Source organism: Lingula anatina, chromosome 4 (genome assembly GCF_051362555.1).
Source record: "Lingula anatina isolate TDL-2025a chromosome 4, LinAna3.0, whole genome shotgun sequence".
NCBI lineage: Eukaryota > Metazoa > Brachiopoda > Lingulata > Lingulida > Lingulidae > Lingula > Lingula anatina.
In genome coordinates this window covers 9,966,954-9,993,231 of record NC_141770.1, presented here as the reverse complement: position 1 = coordinate 9,993,231, position 26,278 = coordinate 9,966,954, and the positions used below count along the sequence as shown (strand labels likewise).

The following is a 26,278-nucleotide window of genomic DNA, read 5'->3' as shown; positions in this document are numbered from 1 at the left end:
TTGCTGTTATGGAAAAGGTCAATGAATCAGGGAAATCCCATTTTTGAGGGGGGGGGGGGAGGGAAGAGAAGCTGCAGAGTGCACCTGCCTTCACTTTCTTATCTATGCTGAGAGTGGAAATGAGACCGGATGTTTTTCACCTATTTTTCTGTTTTGTTTCTTTGGGCTAACTCAACCAGATGTCTGTAGAATTCATCTATTACATAACTCATTGCAACCTTCAGAGAAAAACAAAAACAGTAAATATATGACTTTAGGAATGCGTCCATTAATGAGAAAAATACCGGAAAAGAGTTATAACAAAAAATATTATCTTGACAAGTACTTTGAAATGAAAACCACACCAATTTGCACACCACAGGGCACGCCATCCACCTATCCATCTCCATTAACTTCAAAACTTCTTCAGGAGAAGATAAAGGAATCCTCTGATTAAGCATCAATAATCTGCATTAGTAAAATTAGCTAGTTTGTTGACAAGAACCCCTTAAATGTGATAGATTGGATTTGTGCCCTGCTCCTCCTTTTCCCAATTTTTCAGTCTGTTAAGTAAAACTTAACCTTGGTTATCTGATGGAAACCTCACCCACCTATGCCAGAATTCATGTCAGATATAATAAATATTCAGTCAGATATAATAAATATTCAACAGTGCCTGATACCTCAAAAAAGCTCGATTTATGCATAGTGCAAAACAGCAGTTATATTAGGTTGCCAAATTATCAAAATTTCATTTTAAAATATTCTCCATGCAATACTAAAATGTTTCCTATTTTCAGTCTGTAGTATTCTTATGGGATACATACCAAGTCTATAAATGGCACCACACATAACTTCTTCATGTAACCTACAGTCTGTCTGTCTGCAAAGCGTCCCCAGAGCCTATTTCCAATTCATAATAACAGCATGTACCATACAATAACAACATGTATCCTACCATAACACGAGTGCTGTACCCTGACATTTTCAGAATAGATGATCCGCTGACCAAATATGTCCCGCCCCACATAAAAGCAGCACCATTTAATCCCCCGATGGTCTCCCCGCCTCCACACACGCCATTAAATGGATTAAATCTGAGCTTCGAGCTTTACTTGCGAGGCCCCTGCAGTGCCAGCATGTGTGGAGGTGGGGATCATCAGAGGATTAGGCGATGCTGCTCGCTTTTCAGTAAGGCGGCCATCTTTAGTCCACGGCAGGCGCTGATTTAAGCTGTCTTCTGGGTCTTCCTGAAGACGGTCAGATTTTCAAGTTTACATTGATGGGTATCATATGTTTTCTGTCGGAAGACGGTCAAAATGGAGGATGGACCAACAAAGATAGTTGTGAAGACTGTCAGAAAATATCTCTGAGTCCGCCCCTGCACGGATCTATTTGTTCTGAATGTCCTCTATAACATTATCACAGTCTGTATTGTGGCTGTAACAGTATATAACACCACAGATGAATGCAGCTTACAGCCCCCAGCTATGTGCTGATCTAATTGCCATCTTTTGTCAAAGAATTGATTTAGAACAAAATATTGTATTTCACTCACTTTTTTTCATTCCACTACCTCAGTATGTTTCTCTTTTATTTACTTTGTCTCTTTATATCCTCTTTCAACTTAAAAGGTTCAATGACTGTTAAAAGAAGGAAAAGTATCTATATTTAATCATTTTTTTATTTGCTATTCCCTTACTCTTTCAAGTCTGTGTTTTTCTGTCTGTTTGTCCATCAATCAGTATGTCTGAAAATCTGCCATTCTGTTATACAATCGCTCTTCCATCAATCATCCTACTTAAATGTACCTGTACTTTATATGCTACAACAGACCAATTCCCTTCCTGTATTACATCTAATCAAATACAGACTGGGCATTGACCTCAACATGGTTTTACTTGTTGCAATTTGCACAGTACATCCAAAACAGATTGCATCGGTTATTTTGCATCAGCATTCGTGGCAGCTGCCAACAACAGTTACGTTATAGGATATGATAGATCCTTCTCCTAACTCGCCAGTAGCAGCAATAATGAAAGTAAAGTTTTAGCCAAATTAAGGAGGTTATAATGAAAAACAACACTTAATTCAAACTACGGTAATATCTTGCCAATATTACCATCAGAAAAATCTGGAATTTTTCCAATTTGAATTTTAGGTGAAAAATTTGAATCGCTTCCCTGTACACATTCAGCAAAACAAAACAGAATCACGCGTTGAAAATCAAAGCACTGCCTCCTGTTTAGACAAATATGTATGCGCAAATGTGAAAACCTGTCAATTCAAAAATATGGTGCCATTCATTGCTCTTATCATACTCTGTTGTTGTTGTTTTTTAAACTTGAAAACCTGTCCATAAAAATATGGTGCCATTTTTTGCTCTTACCATACTGTTTTTTTTTTTTTTTTTTTTTTTTTTTTTTTGCTTTCTGTGATACTTATTTTTAAACAGCAGAGAATCGGTGCATGTGCATTAAGACCCTTATATTCATAGCTGGTTTTGCAGAGTTATTCGAATTGCTGCCAAAAATCAGGTTCGCTCGCAGGATTTTTAAAAAACAGTTAACAGATATGCATTTATACTACACAACTGTAATTATTTGAAACGCATCTCAATTTGCTATTTATCATGATAAATGGCTAAAGCGTGAACATGGTATAAAAAAATAAACAAATAAATAAGGAAAGAAAAAGAAAAAAAACAGCTTAATATTGTCACCTACTAACTCCAACAAAATTAATAAGATAAATTTACATCTAGTTGCTCACATGTCCCTAGTTTTGTGTATCATAAAGAAACCATTATATGTAAAAAGCCCAGGTACCTGTATTTTTCGTAGTGATTCATCGCCTACTTCCAGGCAATTCCAGATCTCTGCACGATACGTACTTCCATCAAAACAACTGAGCAACTCAAGTGATTCACCCTGCTCTTATAACTTCTGTTCATCAACTGGTTTCCCCAATCTCTTTGTGATGAAACTGCATAATACTGGAAAATTACACTGCCTATAGAACAAAATGAGTCAAAAACAGGGAGAGAGGAAAAAAAAAAATCAACAACTTCCCAATGGTTCTCCAGACAAATCATCCAATTGAACAGTGATCCACTCTAACGCAGCATCATCCAATTCATTAGATGTCATTTCAATGTCAAGTTGCTTCAGTGTTGTGTTTTGGCTGCACAATGCTGATAAACCTTATTGCCTCAGAAAACAGAATGCCTATAAAAACTAGGAGATCAGAGCTGCGATACTGCTGCCAGGTTTTGTACCACCAGCAGGATTATATATATATATATATATATGCCGCCTCCTGGTGTTGATAAGATTAGAGAAAAGCTGGAGATTATGTGAGTACGTTGGAAATGAGGAGGCATGTTAATCTCTTAAACTTCTTGCATTAAGGGAGAATCCCCGTGGAGTTGAATCGATCTATGTAGAATGATGGTTTCAATGGGAATGAGCCCTTAGACTGGGTTCCCACAGATTTAGATCAATCCATCTGGATCGACCTAACTCCCTGGGGATTCACGCTAAATTGCTGTCAGCTTCCGGAAGCGAGCGCGCACAAAAGTTAATTACCCCCAGTTTTTTGTAGGCGGGACAGACATTTAAGCCGGTTAAGCCGACGGCCATCTTCCCACGGGGATAGATGGCTCTAAAATCTGTGGAAATGGGGTCTTACACAGCTGACCTCTATGCCATAAACCTGGTTCTCTACCACACAACCACCCCCTTAATTACCACATATTTTCCCTAGGATAAGGCTCCATAATGCACAACTTCCTGATGTATCTAAGATAAAAAACACCACAATGCTTGTTGGACTGACTTGATTTTTTTAACAGTCAGTGAGCTTAACCTGATAAGTTAATCCAAAGCAACAAAAAGCTGAAAATGAAGAGGTATGCCTTAAATTTTCCTTTTTACGCAAGCCTATTGTCCTTTAACTCACTTCCTGTATTCCAAAAACCTGAAACAAACCAAGAGTTGACAGAACATCTTAGGTAAGCCATGTAAGACTTTAAGTCAACTAAGCTCCTTACCTCAAAGTATTTGTACTATCTAATCTCACAATTAAATCTGATGACAACTATGGTCTCCTTAGTAAGGAAAGTACCAACTAACACATTTAACACCCCATTTCCATAGATTAGATCGACCTAACTCCCTGGGGGTTTGCGCTAAATAGCTGTCAGCCGGGCGGACACGAACGTTAATTACCCCCATACAGCTTGTAGTAGGCGGGACGGACATTTAAGTCGGATTATCTGAAAGTAATCTAGTGAGACTCCCCGCGGGGATAGATCGATCTAAAATCTATGGGAATAGAGCTTAAGAGCGCATTCAGAACAGTGGACTTACAAATCTGCAGGTCAGATATGGTGGTCAACTAAAAAGCTTGTCGCTTAATTCCCAATTTATAGACACTCAATAGATTCCCCGCAGGGATTACGCAACAAACATTAAAGTGGGTCAGCCATGTTTGATCCATGGATCTGTTAGTCTGCTGTTCTGAATGTGTTCCAAGTTAACAATATTTTCATAAAATAGTTAAACAATGCTGTGACTTTTGCAAATTCATGCAACCAGCTAGTAGCAGACAGTCAGGCTAAGTGAGGACAAAAAGATGAGAATTTACAAAGGAAAAAAAATCCATGAATATTCTGCTGAATTTCTATCCCTCATGCACTTCTCAAATTCCAGTTCTGAAACAACATACATCCAAATGAATGCGGCACAATGCTATATAAAACCACAATGATGTAACTCACTGACGTCAGAACATCCCTGCCATTAAGTAATAGGTAATGTCAAGAAGTAATTAAAGATAGGATTTCCAAATGATCAACCTGAGTCCTTGACTTACTTTGGATATATTACGTGATGTTCAGGTGGAAGAAGGATTGAAAATAAAGATAATCTTAAGCTCCTGGTCAATCTGCTCGTTAATGTTTTTTTTTTCTTCTCAGACTGTCTGTCTGTCTGTCCGTCTGACTGTCCACCTGCTTGCACACCTGTCTGACAACCTTCCTGTCTGTCTGTCTGTCTGTCTGTCTATCTGCCTGAAAAAGATAACACCCTATGCCTCAAATTAAAACTATTAACCAGTTTACTTCCTGCTCACAATTCAAATAACTAGAGTTTTACTGCCAATAAAAAATCAAACCAGACATTAGATGAAAAGAAATGGTACAATTGTTACATACAATTCTGCCTATTCCTTTGCAATTTAGGTGTGTTTCCATTCACCTTGAGTCTACCCAACTTGGGAACACCCATCTTGGAAACCTGGATGCACATAGCTATTTCATCATAGGACATCAACTGAAGGATTTTTGGCTCTATAACCTCAATTAAAAAGGTTGAGGTTGACAGAGCAAAATACAAACTGCCCATTGAGACAGATGATCACTTATGTCGGCCTAACTTCACTGGAAATGCGCCCTAAGTTGTTTTGCAGACAACGGTAACTGCCTTGATGGGTACACTAGTCCGACAATCATCTTCAGCCAGACAGGGTTACAAAGAGGATACATATTCAATGCTACTTATCAGTTATCACTGCAGCTTTTCTGGTTTCTAGTGTCAGTCAGGATTATTATGCCATGCTTGCCAGAGGTAAAAAAAACCTCTACGGAATCCTTATGCATGTATATGATGCATGTGCAGTGAGCATCTTCTGAATGCTGCACTTTAGATTATGTAGACCTTGGCTTTCGATTGTAGTGGAAGGAAGGGCACTGGTAAACTGGTAAACACACAGGCCTTATAAACAATTCTAGTGTTTACTAACACTACCTGCAGATCTTTTAGCACTAACACCCATATTAACCTCATAACCCACAAATTAACCAGCACCACCAGAGTGGATGAATGTTAGTACTAGGTATTGCTTTGCTGGTGCTAAATAAATGTGCAGTGTGTTCGTGGGTTGAGTGGTTAGTATGGGTGTTAGTGCTAAAAGATCTGCGTGTAGTGTTAGTAAACACCTAATCCATTTATAAGGCTGTAACACAGGTCTGAGTAAAAACTGGAGTGTGGACACCATTGGAGCTATTATGCAGGGTTTTTTTAAATAATGCTTCTGTACAAACATTTTGTTCATCACTACAATCCATGAAGGATAACATCACGATAATCTAGAAGTTAAAAAAAGGGAAATAAAAGCATACAAGACATGATATTATTTTGCACCCTCAGCCGCCCTGGGAGTCAAAGCTTCAGATCACTATAATATCAGTACTAGTATCCTTCAAACATAAGGCATTTATTACCTCTGCCAAGGAGGTTATGTTTTCACCCCTGTTTGTCTGTCTGTCTGTCTGTCATCAACATAACTCAAAAAGTTATGGACTGATTTTGATGAAATTTTCAGGAACTGTCAGAAGTGGGCCAAGGAACAGATGATTAGTTTTTGGTGGTGATCCGGGTCAATAATCAATAATAATCAAAAATCGCTGCCTTGGTGGAGGTTTGTGCTCTGGGAGTGCTGTTCTAGTTTAGTATTGCAATGGTCTTCATACTTTATGTACTGGGTTGCAATCTTACCACTAAATTACTATTATTACTCAGATACAGAGGCCTTGTCCAGTAGATTTTAATTTCAATCACTTTCACCAACAGATTTTTTTTTGGCTGCACATGTCATTAGGTTGTTTTTTCCCCTCTCCCCCCCCCCCTCCTCCCCACCCCTGTGAACTTGTCATAATCAGACTCCCAGTTGGGGATAAACCATCCACAGTTAGTTGAACCCAACTTAAGTGGAAACACGTCATACTTTTGTGGTCCAAAATTGAGAAAATGGAATGCCTGAGTCATTAGGTTTACCAGTGCATTGCATACTTTCACCAATGAATGCCATAGAGTGATAATGAGAACATTATTTTTCTGCGAAATAACGTCATATACTAAACATGACATGACTTCAGCTCGCACTGTCTGGAGTGGTATTGGGTAATAGCTTAGACAAATGCCTGTTATGCGTGCACTATTGACATGGAAATCAACCCATAAGAGTTTTTAAAGGATAAACAAAATGACAGACTATTGTTTGTGCTGCCATCATGTTTTTCAATCTTTGTAACACCTTCCATTTTGCATTTTAAAAGTATTTCACCTTTATTAAAATTTGAATTCAACTGTTTTATTTTTTAAAGGCAAAACAATAAATATATAAATAATAATTTGGGCCAAATGACACCAACTTTTTAAAGATTTCAATAATATGAAAGCAACCAAAGTGTAATCCTCTCTATTTTTATATCAATGCTTATGTTTAAGAGAAAGTAAACACTTCTCTACAATATTCAGACTTCAGTGGAAAGAGGCACTTGTTTGTGTCAGACGAAGCTAGTTTTGTGGCTAATTACCACTTTCTATTACTCGTTAAAAATAACACCAAAATTCAAAGTTATGCGAGGATGCTTTTAATGCTGAGAAACAAAAAAGAATATCTATTGAGGTTGGGAAAAAATTGGATAACACGCTATGATGAAGTGACGGTGTGATAAACGTGTTCACCATCATACAAGGAAGTATTTCGTGCTAGTTATTTGTGACCTATGCCTTGTTTCACACCTAATTGATCTGATTTCTCCTATAAACATCTTGCAGTTATCTTGACAGCCTTTGGGTTGGAAGTAATCTTTATGCTTTTTATAACCTACATCATTAAATTTCCTCGAGTTACTTAAAACAACTGCCAGGAATTTTTTTAAAAAAATCCCAATATATTACATACATGTCGTATTGGGCAGACATAAACATAAAAACCATAAAAATTGATAAATAAAAAAAAAAAAATATTTATCTGCAACTTGGATTTTGCGATATGTGTATCCTGCATATTATCTGAGGTAACATAATTTCTTCCATTAGAAACAATGTTATAATTATTAATCAATTCTAAAAGTTTTCTTACCTTTTGTGATTTCTTCCTAGTAATTTCCTGATTAATTATAGTATTTCACTGGCGTATATCTGAAAACAGAATAGGCATCATGTAGAACTATGTTTTGACAACTTAAAAATGACTGGAAACTAGTCAAAATAAAAATCCTTTGCCTCAAAAATGATGCAGTATATATATATATATATATATATATGTATATATATATATATATATATATATATATATATATATATATATATATATATATATATATATATATGGCATGTGTTGACAAATAATTTCAAACATAAAGCCGGTAAAATCATCTATCAAGCATGCTGCTCCTCTTCCTCTCTCTCTGTCTTTGTATGTGTGTGTGCATGTGCATTTGCCTGCATGCATATGCATATTAAGCTAGTACATGGTCATCATTCAAGAGTGCATATTCATTCATGCTAGAACGTACGGAACCTTTAGTATGTCCTAGATTACTGTAACAATGCCCTGTCAACCGAGGCAAACAAAAAATCCACTGTATGACCCTACCCTTGTACCAAATCTAAAGTTGGCAAGTATGATGTTCATGGAACAAATTACAACCTTGCTGAGTGAGTGAGTACCAGCTAGAATAACCCTTCACTTCCCAGTGGATTATAAACCATAGAACCATAGTGAAATAGCTATTAGACTCTCTCGTAAACTGCTCTAATCTTTCTGAAGTCCAGCTTGAGCCAGTTGAGGCATTTTTTTATACCACCAAATTTTTGTCTAGGGTTAAAATCACAAATGAGATTAATTTTACACCAGTGTGTGATAATGTAAAAATAAAGAATTCTTTTTTTTTTTTTTTTTTTTCATTTTTGCTGTGAGAAATCTTGAGACTCCTTTTCTTCTCTTTAGGAGAATTTTTTTTCTGGAAGTCATCCTCTGACGGGATTTAAAGGAGATTACACATCTCTTTGTAACAGCTTCATATTAATAAGCTAGGCTACTCTGCTTCTGTCTATAAATTACTATCTATGAAAACAAAGCTATTCTTACCAAATCTGCCAAAAACCGCCTAAATTCTCAGGATCTATCCCAAGTCATTGATGACACAGAAAACAAGAATTTTAAGGATGAAAATATCAATAAGCTTACTTAGGGAATCATCCTTGAGAAGCAAATTACTAGTCTGGAAGCAGTGAGTCATGCTGGTTTGCTTGAGAATATTTATCTGGGCATAAATGCAATGAATACATTTAAAACAAATCTGGCTGCTCACAACACTGATGGAACACTGACAGCTAATGGCAAAGACAAGAAATCTTTATTAGCACCCTGGCTGCTGTCAGTGTTGTGATAAAAACATACATTTTTCTGGGCAACTTAAGGCCCAAAAAAGGCAGTAAAGCTTGCAAACATACAGATTCTTAACAGAATGCAAGAAAAGATCAGCTAGAGGCTGAGAAAAGGAAACTGGCATTTGCACACCAACTAACAATGTTATGAAATTTTCAGGCATTAGTTGCAAGGCTCTAAAAAATGAGGAGATTTTAAAAATTTATGAAGGCAAATAATTTGTTTCTATGAGTTCTCTCAATCCTGGCATACAATAAATATATTGTATGAATACCGTCATTAAAAAAATCATCAATAACCACTGAAATTAATTCTTTTTGAGGAGTGTTTTCCAGGCAATAAATAACAAGAACACTAATTCAACATTGGCATGTCAGATGTTGACTACTGTGTACAAAATAAAGAGTTTACCACTGAAATTACCCTTGCCCCCAGCGTACATCCATGCCACTGAAATAACTCCGAGCCCCAGAATACACACATGCCACTGAAATAACCCTGACCCTCGGGGTACATCCAGACAAGAAAAAATCCAAGTAAGCAACCAAGCAATGTTTACCTATTTTCGGTGATATACAATGACAAAATATCTTTATTCTGTTAACCTTCACAATTGTGCCTTATTTACTGCAACACCTCTCCATTACATGCTTGAATTATGCCTTGGCTCACCTTGCATGTTTTGTGACCTCAATATGAATAGTCTAAAGAGATCTAGGAGAGGATGGATAAAGGAAGGGTGGGTGTATTAGAGACAACCTGTGCAAGGTCAACATATGGCAACTAAACCTGGTTTACAAGACCAGTCCTGGGCAAGGTCAACATATGGAAACTGAACCTGGGCTCCGTAACTTGAAAACATCGCGAATTGCGACCAAGCGCAAGAATCTCGATTCCATAACCCGCCCCATATAATAGCCTTGATATAAAAGGTGATATCGCTGTTCACAATTCGCAATGTTTTCAAGTTACAGAGCCCTGGTTTTCAAGAACAATCTAAGACAAGGTCAACATATGGCAACTGAACCTGGTTTTCAAGACCAGTCTTGGGCAAGGTCAACATATGGCAACTAAACCTGGTTTTCAAGACCAGTCTTGGGCAAGGTCAACATCTGGCAGTTAAACCTGGTTTATATTCTGGCCAGTCTTATCCAAGGTGAACAACTGAGTCATACGAAGACAAAAAAACATGTTAATTATTTTTTCAAAAGAGAGTAAATTATGACTTTTTTTCTCAAATTTAAGTAGCACAGTATTTTTCTTTATACATGTTCAAAAATATTCACTTCAAAACCTGTTAAAACCTGTTCATCCCAGACAAGATGAACAATAATTAACAGGCAAGTGAGTGGAACATCAGGAACACATTAAACATGTGGAAAAAAAAAACATCATCACAGCAAAATAATAATAATGAAAAAATAAAAAATAAAAAACTCCAATGCCTCCACAACTACATGACATTCAGTATATAGTACTTAGATCTATAAAGTTATTACACACTTCAACATCAAGCCTGGGCAGCGTAAGTACCAAATGAAGGCGTATGATCAATCTACACTCATCTATCTGTATCTATGTACTTGTTTACTAGTTCCCTATGTTTGAAATCGCTATACATACCATATCTCCTGCAAAGAGGTAATAATTCCATTAAAAAAATAATGCGTCTTATGCTTCTTAAGGACACCCAATCCAGCTGTTTCATATATCCACGTAGCAGTTACATTTACATTCTTAATGTGGAATGCATGTAGTAAACAAACAGCCCATTACAAGTTTATATAGTCCACCAAGTAGGACACTCCCACCTTGCTTCCTCGCACCAGAAATTATATATACTTTAAATCCACTCAACATAGACGGTTATACATATGCATCATGCGCTGGTTATGCCCTGCTAAGACAACCTTTGCCAGTGCATCCTATAAATATGTGCTGAGAAACAGCCCCCTGCAAAAACCACAAGCATGAGAAAGTGTAAATAAACAGGATGCTTCAGAAGGGAAACAGGTGACCTATATTATGAACAAAAGGCGAGAGAGACTGGTGTTGACGTTTCAGGTTGTTGATAAAACCTTTTAAGTGCCCCAAACTGGACAATGCTGCTTAGAACAAAACTTGTTGACAAATACTGTGGAAAAAATTCCCGAAGATTCATTCTTGGCTTTCTGTCCCGATTTTGCTGCACTTACTAGTAGGCTTTTTACGCCAAATGCACAAAAATGCATGCATGCATGCACTCTCGCCAATATAATACATGTACTAGCTAATTATATCAGACCAATCAGTAGCACAAATTAAAGGCACTGATACAAAGAGTGAAGTTTTTATACATGCAAGGCAAAACAGTGCTTTTAGTTGTTTGCAGAATATCATCAAAACAATCAATATCAGTGTCTGCTCCACCTAAAGTGCTTTCTCTCATTTTTTTTAGCCTTTTGTTTCTGCTTTTGCGCCATTAGTTTTATCGATTCAAATCAGAAGAAAATGTATCTGCTCAGCCTAGTTGTGATTGATGATGTGATGTCCAATGTTAACTTTGTTCTACCATTAGTCCTGGGACAAAGTGATGAAAACTAGACAAAAAAAAAAGTCCAGCTTACATACTACAAAAACAGATGTGAACCTTGACAAGGCACACAATTTCTTTTATTTCAGCAAAACCAAAGTCCCATCATAAAACTTTTTTTTATTTTGTCTTTTTTTTTTTGTCCTTTGCATTTAAATATAGATTAAGACAGGACTTCGACATTCAACCTAATTAATTAGTCATAAATTAATTTCTGATGTTTTTTTATATATATTACAACTTAATAATTTATAATTAGCCCTTGCTTATTGCATTTAATATAAGGCAGTACAGCTGTAAAAGTTTAAACCACAGCAACCTCAGACTAGCCTTTACCAAGGCCACAGTGATTTTTTCACCAGATACATCACATATATATTTCTCTGACTAATTCTACGCACATCTACTCCGAGATTCTTTGAGACAGAATTGACGCCATCGTCCAACTGGTCTCGGGTGATGTCATTTTGACCTAAACCAGTTTAGGGTTGAATTTTTATCTAAGCACATCTTCATGTGAGATCACCTGGGTAAACAAACCTTCAGTCAACTTGTTCCAAGTTTGACCTTGGCGTGCAGGCTCCAGTTTCACACACACAAAAAAAAAAAAAAAAAAAATTAAGTCAGTTCCTTGGCTTAGTTGACTAGGATTTCCATGAGACTGCTGTTACACTGATCCTGATAGGGTAAGATGTGCCCATGTGACCATGTAACCTTGGTAATTTTAAAAGTTCTTAGCCAGGGAACCCGACTTAAGTTTTTTTGTGAAACCGGGGCCAGATGATTTCATCTACTTACTTCATGTAGACACGTCATCTTCTTTTGTATTTAGTTACATGTCCCCATTAAAGCCCCCTTTACACTGGACGGCGTCCCTTCTGCGTCCTTTCTGCGACCATGAAATTTGGCATCGCTGTGGTCTTAATAAGGAGGCATGAGCATTGATTTTGTATCAGAATGAATGCTCAATGATCTGCCAGTTGTCGGCACGTAAAGTATTATACTTCTTTAACTCTCAAATGGGGCCGTACTGCTGGACGCAGAAAGGACGCCGTCCAATGTAAAGGGGGTTTAAGATTGCAGTGGAAGGAAAAATCTTACATCACATTGCACTTGGCCACATTTCATATTTGCTTGCTGAATTCATTTCTCATCAAGGAGGGTGACTTCAACTGATGCTTATTTTTTTTCAAGGGCGTATAAACACCACAGTAATTTGTTTTTCAGACTATTTCATAACACATCTATTACTTACGAAAAAAAAAAGGCATTTGGGGTCAAGTCTGCAATCAAATACATGCCATGCTTATGGTAATGCAAAACCACAAAAAAGGACAAGGATTGGAGTGATGAAGTAATTTTATCCTGGCCAAAGATTATTATTCGAGGGATTTATATCAATGAAATTCGAGCTTTCTTGGGTAATAAATTTTTTTTTCTCTGGACCTGCATTTGTTTAATTCATTCTCTGTGTATATTCTGTTATCTGTCATATAGCTGATGGCACATTAATCCTTATCTGACCTATACCTACAGAGAACTAAGGCTCTATTCCCATAGATTTTAGATCGATCTATCCCCGTGGGGAGTCTCACTAGATTACTTTCAGATAATCCGACTTAAATGTCCGTCCCGCCTACTACAAGCTGTAAGGGGTTAATTAACTTTCGTGTCCGCCCGGCTGACTGCTATTTAGCGTGAACCCCCAGGGAGTTAGGTCGATCTAAAGAAGGTCGATCTAATCTATGGAAATGGGGTGTTAAATACATTCAACATGCTTTCCAAGAGAGCGTGCATACAAATGGTAAATATCTTATGCATGCAATCCAAAATAGATGAATAAAAAAAAAAAAAATGAAAATATGACTAGGAAGATTTTGACATTTGCTAGCCTAATTATAAACTGTGTATAGATGCACCTATATGTTAATACTCCCTTCAGTAATTTTAACTTCCTTGCACACAACACTTCTATTTTATAAAGAAAAGAATCTGAAAAGGAGAAATGGACAGAGGGAAGATATAAAAGAAAGATTCGATAAAAATTCGAAGCAAAAGAGCCTTTTTGAGAACCAAGTTGACCCGCGTACTAACTGACCCACTTGAAATCTTGTGGTGTTATCTCTGCGAGGAATCTGTTACGGGATTACGCAGCAAGTTTTCAAGTGGGTCGGCCATATTTGATCCATGGATCAGTTAGTCCGTGGATCAAGTTGGTTCTGAACAGGCCAAAAGAAAATTAAAGAAAACCAATCAGTGAGCTGAGGAGGGGGAATGGAGAAAAGAAGCCACTGAAATTTCCTTGGTGGATAACAGAAAAATCAAGATGGACGACAGAACTTGCGTGGAAAGGAATATACAAGTGCCTGGATGCTCTGCTAGCTATCTAACAGGAAAGGGACCGAGTTGGCTGTATACATTTTATCAATATGTTTTTTCTTAAGTCCACTGCCAATAAAAACCCATTACTTGTAACAAGTGTTCTCACTTCACACCTGTGGCACATGATACATAACAGTGACATTAATATTGTCACATCACACGCTATTATATATCATGCAGGGCTTGACTGAAAACCAACCTGGGGCCATTTATCGCTGGGGTCACTGGCCTAAAGAGCAAGTAAAATGTCATGTGTAAAATCATCCTTGCAATATTTACCGATATTTCGGGCCAGTATCGAAAAAAGTTAGTGTCAAGCCCTGTCATGGTACCTTGTATGCCAAAAATACTTACACTGACGCACTACAGCACAGAGAATAAGTGCATTCAGAACAGCGGACTAACAGCTCCGCGGATCAAATATGGCCGACCCACTTGAATGCTTGTAGCGTAATCCCCGCAAGGAATCTATTTAATGTCTAATCCGGAATTAAGCGGCAAGCTTTTAAGTGAGTCGCCATATTTGATCCATGGATCTGTTAGTCCACTGTTCTGAATGTGCTCAATGAGTTCACTAGATTTTCATAGGTATATCATTCTCTGAATGGCCATTCACTATAGCTAGCTGGTCACATTTACCTCCGCCAAGGAGGTTATGTTTTCACCCCTGTCTGTCTGTTTGTTTGTTTGTTTGTTTGTTTGTTTGTTTGTTTGTCATCAACATAACTCAGAAAGTTATGTACCGATTTTGATGAAATTTTCAGGGTATGTGGGAAATGGGTTAACTTAGAAGTGATTAGTTTTTGGTGGTGATTCGGATCAATAATCAATCAAAAATCAATAATAATCAAATATCGCTGCCTTGGTGGAGGTCTGTGCTCTCGGAGTGCTTTTCTAGTTCTGTTCTGAGAAGACTTTTGCACACACACATATACCAAATCAATGCATACCCGATTTGACAAGCAACTCTTAACTCTACCACAAAGCAATATATAATACATTTTTTTCATAATTCTGCCTCAGTCAAATGAGAATAAAATTGGGAGGTTAAACCAATGCTTAGATCACAAAAGAATAAAATTACTAGTAATGCTGTTGTCTGCCACAGAAGGCAGAATTTAACTTTTTGTATTGTTATATGAGTATACTGCTTTATTACACCATATGCACGCTGTCACAATCCAAAAAGAAATCCCAGCTGTATATGTGAAATGATTTGAAAAAAATACACCACTTTTACATTACACTGTCAGTACCTCACGCTGCTTTACAAGGTCTTTCGACAAAATAAAACTGTTATCCTAAATTGTCTTTTGTCACAGCTAATCTCTTCATTAAAGGGAATATTCTTAAGAAGAGCATTATCTGCAGGATTACAGCAGGTTTACACAGGAAGGCAAAAATCAAGCACCTGCTTCCCAAGGCTCATAATATGATATATATAATACCACCACCACCTTGCTTGTAATTGTCAATCATCTTTTAGCTGTATAATATCATTTCAAAACTTACAGAGCCTCATGACAAGAATGATAGTCCACTAGGAACCATAGTCCGTTTCCTTTAACAACTGTAGGTGACATCTGACCCATATATTGACCTAGATACTACTAGCTGGGGTAGCGCTAACACTCGCCAATTTAGCCAAATGCTAAAACTGACTTAAATTGGCTAAAGAAAAAGGGCTTGATTTGACATGTTTTAGCCAAATTATAACCATTTCGATAACAAATTGACAAAAATGTGGTGATTTGTCTAAGCGAAAAAAATTGCTAGCACTACCCCAGACTACTTAACCTTAACCCATACTAAAGATCTGGGATCGCGGACTTCCATTCCTAAAATTTATCATTCCATTTCCTGTCCTAGTGCCTACTGTTTCCCATACTCTGTATCAGTGAAATCAGGGGAGCAATTTCCATGAAATCTGTCCAAGAGAACATTATTTCCAACCCACAACTTCTACATATAAATGTGTTCATTTTTCTTTCAGCAATATTTCCTGAAAGTTTTTTTTTTTTTTTTTTTTTGGTAAACTTTACTTCACTTTACCACAATAAAAGTTCAAGTGAATATGGTTGAGAAAATCAGCTGAAATATCTGTACCTTGTTAAAATGTCTCAGAACAAACACTGGGTCTGCAATTTCTAGATTACAGTAGTAAGATTACAGCAGGCAGTAAGACCTGAAATACCTTAAAAGCTTCCTCCGTGCAACCTTCACATATTTATATATAAAAAAGATGTAAATAAAAATCTTCCGAGTCCTGCATTCAACAAAGGCTCCTGATCAAAGCTGTTTTTTTTTTTTGAGTACTTGAGATAAAAAAAAAAAAAATTCACCACAATGTCTGTCCCTAAAAGGACAAATCTAGGCCAGTGTCCCCATTAAGTGAGATATTAATCCATTCACCTGGCTCTATTACCTGTGCGATGAAACATTAACACCTATTCTTATCACATAATCATATGTACATATTACCTGACCTTCTCAGGGGAAAAGACCCATACCCACCACAATGTTTCTTTTTTAATCATGTCTGCTGCATTTAATCGCTCCCTGCACCATCTATCCTATGGCCATTTTTCTTTCATTTGGCCTCAAAATTGTTTCCATTTATTCCACTGCCATTCTTTATCATGACAACTTGGCCTTAGAATTGGTAATCGAGTTATTTTTTTTCCAGACACTTTTCAGATCTGTGTACTTTTTGTGGGGATCAAGTTTGAAGCTTAACCTTGACACAAGACTTGACACATGTGCCAAAGAAAATGACCCACTTCTAAATCAACTGGTGTGTGTGTGGGTGTGCATGCAGACGTACGTGCTTATGTGTGTGTGTGTGTGTGTGTGTGTGTGTGTGTGTGTGTGTGTGTGTACCTATGTCATATAAGAAGTCCAGGGACCCCATCAACAACTGAATGGAAGTCAAATTTTGCAATACAAGAGAAAGCAACCCAAAAATTGGGCTTTTTAATTCAAATAATTTTATCAGCCATGTTGTGCAGTCAAAGTTATGAAAATAAATTATTCAAATGACAGCTAAAAACTGGAGTGGTAATTATCATTGTAAGTTAGGTTTTCTAAATATTTCAAACCAATGCACATATCTCTCTCTCTCTCTCTCTCTCTCTCTCTCTCTCTCTCTCTCTCTCTCTCTCTCTCTCTCTCTCTCTCTCTCTGAGAATACCCCTGTAAGTATTCCTCAGACTCAGACACAATGAAAGTGGAAAGTTGATCATTTGTTGACTCAGCAGAATTGCAATCTCGATCACTGAATACTACAATATCATATTTTTCATTGTTTCCATTTCCTTAAGTAAATGAAACAATACAAGGCTTAATGACATTTTCTTGGAAAAACGTTAATCACCATTCCAGGTAAATTAATTCAGCACGTCTACATCTTAAGGTGCAAAGCACTGCTCCTGGCAATCATCCACTTTGTGTACTAAATCCTCCTTTGAGGTAATTAAGGAGAGAGACAGCATAAATACCTGCATCAAAGTGATCTGTCATCTTTAATGAACAGAAGTAAATTAAGGGGCACATTATCAGGACTTTAAGGACTCTACGTATTGATATTCATAGAAAGAGCAAGTAATATAGTGTAAGATCTCATTTCCATAGACACCATAATACTATGTTGATTGATCCAACTCTGCGGGGACTCTTGCTGAGTGCAATCAGCTTAACTGAATGACACACATCCGTCTGGCATTGGGTAAAATGCAGAAAAGCTGATGATTATACATATGAGCACATTGGAAACAAAAGATGTGTCATTCAGTTTAATTGATTGTTCTCAGCGTCATTCCTTGCAAAGTTGGATTGATATGTACATAGACTGATGGTTATAATGGAAATGGAGCCTAAGGGACAGTCGACTGTCAATACTGTAAGTTCTCTATCTAGATTAACATCAGCCTGATCTTGGTTTCAGTATAATGATATCATCTTCTGGACAGATCACAACGAAAAGAAGAAAGTCATCCTCCTAGAAAAATATATGCTAGTAAACCTTTTAGAATTCCAGCATTGTATTATCCACTGAAAGTAACTTTTGTTTCCCTAAAAAAAAAAAAAAAAAAAAATGAATTGTAGAAATGAGACTGTGCATTACATCATAGAATACTTGTAAAAATTCTTAAAGGGTGCTGGACATCAATTAGCATGCATTTAAAACTAAGAAAATACAGCATTTGGTTAGCTCAAATAAAATAACATTTTCACTCCAGTGGGAATGTAAAAAACTCGACTACTACAAAAACTTGATAACTACAAACAAACATAAATAGTATTGGAATAATGAAGTTCTATCACAAACTAAAAGAAGTAACATGAATTGCAGTCCATTAAGTGATCGCTTGCATACACCTTCACGGACCTCACATCTTCCCAAGATCTTAGACTGAATTTTCTCATCATCTCAATAAAATGGTATACTGTATCACTATGACATAATGCTCTAAATGGGAAGACCTTTGGAGTATTTCCAACAGAAAGAGAAGTATCCATGACATTGCATCCTCCTAAAGATGAAAGGCGTCAAAAGATCTGCGAACTTTCCAAATCCCAGTACCCATATTCCTCACTGTCACACGGGCAAACGTTTCATTAGGCTCACAAAATTAACTCATTTTCTTGCCATAACAATGACTGATTGTCTGAAAATATTGGCATTATCTTATTTTCCAATGTTCAGAAAATTGATAAGTAAATTATTTTCCCAGAGTACATCAACATCTTCAGCATTAACGGAAATTCCTTATGCAGGCGCACATTTCTCACAAGACAGTCACCTCTTTTGCTGGGTGTTCAAAATCTCTGGAGGAATCAAGATGTCAGCAAATTCTGCCGAAAGACAAAAATGATAGTTCATTATCAGCTATTGAGTAGTTCAATTCCCACAAACCACTGGAGACGTCTACATCAGTCTGTTTTGATGCGGGACAAGCCGAGACCAGACATGCGACTGATTACCTACTGCTCTGTTCACATCAGTTTTCACCTAAATGTTTTTATCTTAGGACTCAATCCCAATAAAACTATCATATAAGGTATATATATATCGATCCAACCCTGCAGGGACTCTTGCTGAATGCAATTGGTTTAGCAGATTAACACGCCTCCTTTTGTTTCCAACTCAAATTCATGCTCCTATAATCACCAGTCCTCTGTATTGGGAATGAGTCCTTGGGTTTTTATGGATGTACGAGAGAAACACTGCTCTAGTAAACCATTAAGTGAGTCATCCGAGACATCGTTATCACATCAGACAGCAGAACCTCATCTTCCAAGAAAAATGTGAAATGCTTTCACAATTTCTTCATTGCATTTATTGACTGAAGTTTTGAAGTTTCCTAAAACTAAAAATTGTTTCCCTCAAAAATTGAAAACAATATGCAGTGTTGTGTATAACCTCATAGGATAAGTGTAAAAATTTCTCAAAGGGCAATCAAACTCAACAAATTAGCATTTGAAATTAAAACAATATTTTTTTGTTGGCTTTAATAACATCAAATTTTTTACACTGGTCATCAGTGCTAAGGCAATGTCCTAACTGAGGAACATATACCACTGTGATTTACATCATACCTTGACCGGCATTGTAAGACCAGAAGCAGGTTTTTTTTAAAACTAGACAGCACTCGGAGACACATACCTACACCAAGACAGATCAATTCTGGTTATTAATCAATTAACTGATAGATTCCCACCAAAATGTAACTGATTCTAAGACAGTCAATTTCTGACCTATCCTAAAAATTTTGTTTCAAGTGTAACTTATAGGACAAAATTTGCCACTGCTAAGCAGCCACACCGAAAGCTAAAACTATTGTTATCAATTATGCTGCAAACACAGCCTCTGCGAATATACCCTCCCCCACCCACCCACCTCCTCCATGCATTTATCTTTATTAACTTCTCAACCAAATTAATGGATGGACATACACGCTTCTTCATGCCGCAGTTGTTCATTATCACATTACTGCATCCATCAATATCATCTGGAATTAAACCTCTTTAAAAGATAGATGGAAAAAAAAGAAAAAAAAACACATGGTTCATGTAAAGACATGCATCACGCCTACATTTATGTCATCCTATTCTAAAAAAAGATGAAAGAAAATGCACGACAGACTGTTCACCTATGGCATATCACGGCGAAGAAAGATCAAATTCTGACACGCAATTTACGCCACAGACTAAAAAACCCATCAAAGTTCTCCAGTGACTCAAAAACACCCATAACACCCATAACAGTCCTGACCTGAAGAATATGTCAATTGTCATCTACAAAGTCATCAAGTTCTCTTAACACATTTCAAAGCCATTGTGTTCTTTGATGCCTCTAATGGTCGAGTTCCAATGATTCTCAGTATTCCCTCAGTGACCTGAATGTTAGAGGGCATTCCCAGAGATTTAGACTGATCTTACTAGATCGACCTAACTCCCTGGGGGTTCAGGTTCACGCTAAATTGCAGTCAGCTGACTGGGCGCAGAAGTTAATTACCCCCTTACAGCTTGTATTAGGCAGGACGGACATTTAAGCCGGATTATCTGACAGTAATCTAGTGAGACTCCCCATTGGGTTAGCTCGATCTAAAATCTATGGGAATGCGCCCTTAAATAGTGACAAAATCATCTCTGCCTGCTTTGGGTCATTGTTGGTAACTACAGGATCTAGATATTGCCTTATACTTTTATAAGTCTTTGTGGTTTAGTGATGCTTTTGTCACCTAAGAACATTTTAGGATCAATTTTCCTTGTGTTCCAAAGCTCTCATTGCAGGCCATTGACATTGCTGTATTTACGTCCCAGTTTCCTGTCAACGTTGATGTTTAAAGAAGACAACAAAATCTGACTTGCATGTCAAGTACAGGGGCTGTTTTTTGTTTACTTTTTCAATCCTTTGCTATAAATGTATGTTATGAATATTAATGAAAATCTGGTCTTTGGCCTACTGTGTTGTTATTTGCATGTCCCAGATAAATATTTGTCACTTTCATTTTTTTCAAATTCTGATAGAAAGTCAAATATCCTGTCACCAGGCCTATCTATCCATATACATATTTGACATATTAAAGGGATAATAACTCTTTGTTTTGGCCAAAAAATGAATTTTCCTGGAGTAAACAACAATTTTCCCATACTTACCAAAGGTTAATGAATCCATTTTTACATTCAAAGTTAGTCCCTGTTTTTTTTTTTTTTTTTTTTTTTTTTCTAAAAAGATTGTTTTTTTGGTTATAATCTCTTAAGAGATTATAACAGAGTATAGCCATCAATGGAGGTCATGTGGTGTAAAGACAAGCTCAGATATCAGAATAATAGCTATAACTGCAGTTTTTGTGGTACAACAGAATATATTTTAGTTCTATGATTTGTTCACAATGTTTTGATTGTGAAATATAGATCCAATACGAAGAGTTATTATCCCTTTAAGCTAAACTACTAGAACAAAGCAAAATTAAATATGTCAAGAAAAATCAAAAGGAAGAAAGTTTTTTTTAAATATCAACAGCCTTTTTTTTAATATTTACAACAATGGTTTAAACAACAGAAAGTAAGAAACAAATACCAATACATCAACAATATTTTTTGGTCACCAGAGTTGGATATATATCCATTTTTTCACTCTCCTTTCCACAAGGCCATTCAGACTATTCCCCCCTTAATTTGCAATAATTAAATTCATTTTGCTTAATCATTTCACCATATCACAGATAGTTTAAATACAGTGTACTTAAATCTTTTTTTCTCAGGAATTTTTTACTTACTTTGTCTGTCTTTACCAAGGCACCTACTGATCATCAGTATCAGTGTTGTGCAGGTGTTATGGTGCACAGGTGTCTTATTAGTATGTTTAAACTGATCAGCTGTAACAATGAATCTAGACAGATCTCAGGGGAGGATGGAGACCATTTTTTGGGTTTTCTGGAAGACGGTCAGAATTTTTCTAGTTTACATTGACAGGAAACTGTTTTTTTTTTTTTTTTTTGTTTGTTTTTTTTGTTTTGTTTTTTTTCTGTTGGAATATGGTCAAAAATGGAGGATGGATCAACAAAGATAATTTGGAAGATCGTCAAAAAATATATCTGCATCCACCCCTGGATCCCTCCTTATGCCCTACACGTTGGTTTTTGAAACATAATCATATACATAGACCAGATGAAAGGAAATTTGACAAGTAAAAAAAAAAATGTTTTCTATCCTTGTAACTGTCTGTGACATGATAAAATAACAGAACACAATTACCCGACTGATGCACTTCTTCCAAAACTTCAATTCATGCCCCTGAGAGGGGATATTTCTGTAAGTTGTAATCTGCCTATTGAATGTAATCTACTGTCTATCCTTTTTTTCTCCATTATTAATTGGTAAACATCCTTCAAGGCATTATTTTTTCCATTCCTTCAGTTTCTTCCTCTTTTTGCAGCTTGTCCTTATAAGTGTCTGATAAAATCCAACAGCCTGAATTCAAGTATAGGGATTGTGCTCATTACGTCTTCCTATTCTTCAAGTTGAGCTTCACGTCGACTTCCTTCACTCCGTCTCTCAGACTGTCTCCTGGTCTTTGCGCCTTTTGGTGTGACGCAACTCCCAGGTATGCGTAATTTTGGTGAGCTGTCATAACGTGAAGGCTTATTTACCTGGGAATGGCGTGTAACTCCACATAAACATATGGATTTATTTCATGTCTGCCAAAATTACCATCAATAATTACGTGATGGTCCTAGCTTTGAAGCCAGAGGAAATATTCAAACCCTGAATATGCGGATGCTACTTTAACTTTTAATGATAAACAAAATATAGTATTACAGGACACAATTTTCAAAACATCAAAAATTCAAGATAAAAAGCATTCAGATTTTAAACTCCCCTCTTTTAACTAAAAAGAAGATTAATTACTTCTTGTTGAACTTATCTCAGGACATGTATATAACAAGTTCAAAATGACACATGATGGAGAACATGCACAATTAAAAAAAAAAAAAAAAAAAAATGCCTCTCAGAATAAATATTATGATGTTTAACTCATTTTTTCCACAATTTCATTCAAAAGAACCACATGATGGAGAGCATGTACCACAGGAACACAATACAAGACACCAGCAAGGAGTGCACTGACATTTAAATCCAATACATGTGTACTTTCGCCAAATCCTCACACTACAATAAACTTGAATAGAAGAAACACTTTGAAATGCATTCTCTGCAATCAAATCTAGTTTTCTATTTGTAATCCTTGCCTGTATTGTTAATCAAATACGATAGTTTGACTGAAAGGAATCAAGTTTCAACGAAGGCGAAATTTTCGCCTTTCAAACGTAATTACTAATCTAAATGGAATCTAGTTTGTAGCAACAAAAAGTATCATCAGTGCAACAACACCAGATCAGAAAAAACATTTCAAATAAGTAATTAAATCCACTTTATACCTCACTCAGTTTAAGCTGAGCAAACTGTTTCGCCCACTCCTTTTTCTTCAGTTTGTGTAGAAACGCATTTTCAGAGCAAAAGTATCAGTCTCATTATATTACAAGGAAGTAAAGTGCCTTTTGGGATGAAAAGCAAAGACTGCTCTTGTAGAAAAATAGAAGATTTAAGACCACATAAATCTTATGCACACAGTCCCATTAATTAACCCCAGCCGTGAAGTGACCTACAGATAGCCGTGACCCAGGTAACCTAGTGACCTCGATAATACTGGCCATCACAACACAACATGTGCATTAAGATTCTTGGCATGCTAAATGGTCCATTGACCTAAATCAAGACCAGCTCTGACCTTACTGACCTCAAAGAATGACCCAAACTAATGAGCGCCTGTCTATCCATATTTTCTCTGCAGTATCACAGTCCAAACTCTCATGCTTTCTGCATCTTGTTACAGGCAACTGGGAAAAGGTTTCTTGCGTGTACTTGAAATGGTCTTTTGCACAGTTCAGAGGGTATATCTTTCTAGTTACTGTTCATGTTGATATCTTGTTTATAATCTCAATGTCTCAAAGTTTCAACTGAACACGGTAACTGATCTGTACATACCTTATATATAATCACCCTCAGTCTTTCTTTTTAATCCAATGTTTTACCCAAGGCCCATAGACTTTTAGGGATTTAAGGTGGGAATGTAGGTTTGAGATTTTCTCTTAAAATAAAGGTCTTGGCTTTTTTATTCCTGTCACATTCATTTAATGTATCTTCAAAATATCTAATTATGCTTGGAACACAGCTCTAACTTCATCGTGTGACGTAATATTGAGATTTTGAGGACAAAAACACCATTTTTATACACCTGATTTTCTCAGGCACCTGGACAGCTATAAACTTGCTTTTGATGGCATTTTAACACTTGAACAAAGTACTACAGCATGGAGTCAGGGATTTTTCTTCAGACACTTATTGTTGATTTTATCTATAAAAACGTGAAATTACATCAAAATATAAGGGAATTTTCACTTTCAAAGTCTATAAATTAGAAAAGAGAGGATCAATCAAAATTTCTTAAAAAGCACTTTTAGTGCATACTTTTCATAATTAGCATGGTGAATTTGGTCTCCCTCAGGTGTACAGGTAGACAGTTATAGCTTGCTAAGATAACGCTATCTCGTCAATATTGAAAGCAAAGAAAACGAGCAAAAATCCTTTCAGGGAGGTTAATTGTCCAAATTAGCAAATTAAATTGTTGACAGCTTTACCTGTTATCGTTCTGACGATCGCGAAGATGGGTACTCTATTGCCGGTTGAAATTAGCTTGTTTGCATGCATTTGGATGTCAAAAAATCTTATTTTTGTATCAATCTCACCTCCTGTTAGTAACTTCAAGGGGTTACCGCTAGCACTGCCAGAATGATTGACAGGCAATCAAGTAAGCCCTAATGACTCAAGCAATCAGTGGCCACGTCAATTGCCGTCGGGGAAAGTGTTAGGGATGCGCTCTAGGATGTGCACACAATAGCAGCGTCGCAGGCGGTCTTGTTCACATTCGCCAAGCGAAAAATGGTTCGAATACAGGTGACTTTAATAAGCAGAGGATTTCTTTATATTCCGTGAAAAATACACTAAATTTATATGAAATAATATCATGGTTGGCCAAAAATTGTACGCGCAGTGCATCCGTGCGTATGCCTAGTTACGCCCATGTTAAGATTTTTAAAATCTAACAACTGCATCGAGCTGTTGTCGAAAATGGATAGAAAGTATGACGATTGTTGTCACGGGTAGCAAGCAACGGACTTTTCTTCTTTTTTTTTTGCGTATCTCAAAAAGTTAACAAGAAAATCGAAAGAGCGCGTGTAACAATAAGCAATATTCAAGGGAGAACGCGTATTTCGAGCAAATCCAATTAATGTGTCGGAAAAGATTCATCTTAGCGCTGATCACAATCAAGAGTGACTATCAAAACAGCTTAAGCGGAACAATAGGCACTGCTTTGCCGATCGCTGTTTATGACAAAGGGGGCATGGCGCATCCCTGTCCCTGTTTCCCTAGACGTGCTGATGCTGCTAAGGTCCGCCCACCGAGTTAACCCATGCCAACGGCCCTTGACAACGAAGGCGGGGCATAGACCAGGCCACCGGTGCCGATGTGTGCAGCATCAGAATCCTCAGAAAAAACATATTTTTTGTTCAAAATGTAAAAATTTTATTCTGTTAAACGTTAGATACACATTTAACCAATAATTAGACATAAAAAACCAAAAATGACGATTTTTAGCTATATTTGGGTACATCCGTACCTTAAGATGTTCAAAAGAACCATTCTTTAACCCCTCCCCCCCACCCCCCCAAAAAAAGATCCAGTCCTGTTAAATGACATTATAAAGTGACCCAAATGTCTATTACTTATTCATTTCATGATTTACCTATAGTAGATCTCTTCTATATCTGCTCACCTATTCTGTTCACAAACCTCTTCACAGTTTGGTCTGCCTTCAATCTGTGCAAAGATATAGGTCAAACATTTGGGTCACTATAACATGCAACTTGATTATTTGGCACAAATTACTTTTTCCGCCCAATTTATTCCCCACACTCTTCATTGCAAAAATAAAGAAATATGTATCAATCAAATACCTATCAAAAAAAAAAATCTTTT

At 36.8% G+C, this 26,278-nt stretch overlaps 1 protein-coding gene across 21 annotated transcripts in view; it reads right to left on the bottom strand.

Annotated features, from left to right (window-relative positions):
• The window catches only part of LOC106157335 (uncharacterized), a 77,842-nt gene that overhangs the window by 37,101 nt on the left and 14,463 nt on the right, over positions 1 to 26,278 (bottom strand). For 7 of the 21 annotated variants that reach the window (XM_087011908.1, XM_087011918.1, XM_087011922.1 and 4 more), the window contains one exon: positions 7,909 to 7,967. The exons of 1 other annotated variant lie outside the window; for it this stretch is intronic. The gene's annotated coding sequence lies outside the window, so the exon portion shown is untranslated. Of the gene's footprint in view, positions 1 to 2,807; positions 2,992 to 4,854; positions 5,051 to 7,908; positions 7,968 to 10,842; positions 11,025 to 22,435; positions 22,956 to 26,278 lie in introns of those variants that run through there. 13 more of the 21 variants (XM_087011913.1, XM_087011904.1, XM_087011910.1 and 10 more) reach the window with 7 other exon arrangements.